Genomic DNA, 3,767 nt, shown 5'->3' with positions numbered 1-3,767 from the left:
ATAATTTATGTCTAAGAGTAAATTATCACCTTTTTGTGCTTATAATAGATCTTTTGTTGTCATCCTAGTTCTAGATTCGTGTATATAAAAGGTTATACTAAGAAATTATTGAGCTCTTTCATCTCACTCGTCAACTAATGTGACCCTTAAAACATATTTCTACCACAAATCACAAATGATCTTTCATGCCAATAAATGGTCAAGATCCCACGTGTTGAACTTTTCACCTATGGCTTGATCACGACGGTGAGTGTCTTCGACATGGATCCTCTACACAGAATCCAACATATAGTGGAAGTACATTGATATAAAAGATACCTACATATCTCATCCTAAGTATTGTATGGCATATTTTGATATACAATCAATTTAGGCATTAATTGTAAGCGATACAGGTGGAAGATCTACCATGATATGCACAAACCAGATGAGAGGTTTAATCCCATGAGTCATAGTTTGATTGTCAGCTCAATCGCATTGGCAAGAGTGTCTGGACAAAACCCGACATATGAAGTTTATTGCAATACATAAAGAGCTGCTAAATCTGAGATAGAGTGATATTCTATATGTTAAGAAATGCCAGAGGTTCTAGGCATCATTAACTAGGTAGATTTGGATTGATGATCAACAAATTTTTGTCCTCTGAGTGACACTGGCTTAGAGGTACCAAACAGTGCACCTCAGAGTTTTGTCATACCCTAATGTAAGATATATATATATATATATGCAAAAACATTGAGCTGTTTCATCACACACATCAAATGACGTGACTCTTAAAAATATGGTTTTGGAACAAACCACAAATGATGATCATGCCAATAATGGTCAAGATCCCACGTGTTGATTTTTTTATCCATAGCTTGATCACAACGGTGAGAGCCTTCGTTATGAATCCTCCATACATAGTCCATTATATACAATGGGACTACATTGATATAAAAATGTACCTTTGTATCTAAACATAAGTGATGAAATGCCATATTTTGATATGTGAATGATTCATGCATTGATTATAAGATATATGGGTGGGAGGTGCATTGAGATATGAACAAAACAAATGAGATGTTTGATCCCAAAGCATCATAGTTTGACCGGGGACTCTATCACAACGGTAAGAGAGTCTAAACAAAATCCGACATATGGAGGAAGTTCAATGTAATATTCAAGAGCCATTAAATATGAGATTGAGGAGTAATATTTGAGACATTAACCTGTGTCAGAGGTGCAAGACAGAATTCACTAGGAGTCTTTGGATTGATGACTAACAAATCATTGTCATTTGAGTGACACTAGCTAAAAGGTACCACACAGCGCACCTCATGCCAGTGGATCGAAGCACACAGCGATGGCGTTACATGGCTTGCACTTTTATGTCTTTAGCACTCCTGCCCCCGACTCCCTCTCGAACAAAATTTTGCATTGACGTCCTTGTATATTTATAAAAAGGGAAATTCTTCCTCTAGCCTCTACATGCATACACTTAAAAAAACTTGGGACGAACACTTTTTGCATAGAATCTGCAATCTACTCTCAAAACGATAGATCCTTTCTCTAGTCTCTAGGTGCGCTTGGTTTGTATTTAACTTTATTTTTTTAGTTTCTTACTCCTTCCCTTAGTGAAGAGTCGCATAGTTGTGCTAAAATGGATGATTTGGTGCAGAGAGAATCAACATCATTTTTATGGATGCACATATTATTATCCTTGTGGAAATTGGCTCGGTGTCCAATCCATACACGTTTGCTTATGTTGCAATGAAAAATATATTGTTATAAATTGATAGAATATCCACTAATTAGGTAATTGACTGTGAGTATCAAATGGATATTATGAAGTGGAGAACCCATAAAACACCTCTTTTTGTATAAATACATTATGAAGACGGTGTATTTGATGCGATCGATCTGACATGCTTGCTAGAGAAAGAGGTGTCCGGGGAGCACATCAATGCGGTCTTCAATCCCCATGCACTAGACTTTGATGGACAACTTGATCACGGGATAAGATTCACCTGGACAAATTGATCACGTCTGAACGAAACCCTACAAATGACTGAAGTTCATTAATATGTTAAAGGCTATTATACATGAGACCAAGGATCAAGATTTGATCCATTTATGAATTTCCTGATCGCCTACGAAAAGATCAGCAACCTTGTTTGACAAAAGAGTCGCCCGCCTAATATAATTTATCTCTAAATGTAAATTATCTCCTTTTGTGCCTATCAAAGACCTTATAGCATCCTAGATCTAGATTCATGAAAAAGGCAAGACTAAGAAATCAGCGAGCTCTTTCATCTCACACATCAACTAATGTGACTCTTAAAACATTTTTTAGAACAAATAAAAATGATCTTTCATGCCAATAAATAATCAAGATCCCACATATCGAACTTCTTACGACATCTTGGTCACAACCGTGAGTGTCTTTGATGACCCACAAGTATAGGGGATCTATCGTAGTCCTTTCGGTAAGTAAGAGTGTCGAACCCAACGAGGAGCTGAAGGAAATGACAAGCGGGTTTCATTAAGGTATTCTCTGCAAGCACTGAAATTATTGGTAACAGATAGTTTTGTAATAAGGTAATTTGTAACGGGTAACAAGTAACAAAAGTAAACAAGGTGCAGCAAGGTGACCCAATCCTTCTCGTAGCAAAGGACAAGCCTGGACGAACTCTTATATAAAGGAAAACGCTCCCGAGGACACATGGGAATTATCGTCAAGCTAGTTTTCATCACGCTCATATGATTCACGTCGTTACTTTGATAATTTAATATGTGGGTGGACCGGTGCTTGGGTACTGCCCTTCCTTGGACAAGCATCCCACTTATAATTAACCCCTATTGCAAGCATCCACAACTACAAAAGAAGTATTAAGGTAAACCTAACCATAGTATGAAACATATGGATCCAAATCAGCCCCTTACGAAGCAATGCATAAACTAGGGTTTAAGCTTCTGTCACTCTAGCAACCCATCATCTGCTTATTACTACCCAATTCCTTCCCCTAGGCCCAAACAATGGTGAAGTGTCATGTAGTCGATGTTCACATGACACCACTAGAGGAAAGACAACATACATCTCATCAAAATATCGAACGAATACCAAATTCACATGACTACTTATAGCAAGACTTCTCCCATGTCCTCAAGAACAAACGTAACTACTCACAAATCATATTCATGTTCATAATCAAAGGGGTATTAATATGCATAAAGGATCTGAACATATGATCTTCCACCAAGTAAACCAACTAGCATCAACTACAAGGAGTAATCAACACTACTAGCAACCCACAAGTACCAATCTGAGGTTTTGAGACAAAGATTGGATACAAGAGATGAACTAGGGTTTGAGAGGAGATGGTGCTGGTAAAGATGTTGATGGAGATTTACCCCCTCCCGATGAGAGGATCGATGGTGATGACGACGATGATGATTTTCCCCTCCCGGAGGGATGTTCCCTGGCAGAACAGCTCCGCCGGAGCCCTAGATTGGTTCCGCCAAGGTTCCGCCTCGTGGCGGCGGTGTTTCATCCCGAAAGCTTGCTTATCATTTTTTCCAGGGCGAAAGACTTCATATAGCCAAAGATGGGCACCGAAGGCCTGCCAGGGGGGCCACGAGGCAGGGGGCACGCCCAGGGGGGTAGGGCGCGCCCCCACCCTCGTGGATGGTGGGTGGCCCCCCTCTGGTGCTTTCTTCACCCAATATTTTTTATATATATTCCAAAACTGATTTTCATGGAGTTTCAGGACTTTTGGAGTTGTGCA

This window comes from Triticum urartu, chromosome 3A, assembly GCF_056163025.1.
Source record: "Triticum urartu cultivar PI428250 chromosome 3A, HENAU_Tu73, whole genome shotgun sequence".
Lineage (NCBI taxonomy): Eukaryota > Viridiplantae > Streptophyta > Magnoliopsida > Poales > Poaceae > Triticum > Triticum urartu.
This window is presented reverse-complemented; position numbering follows the sequence as displayed.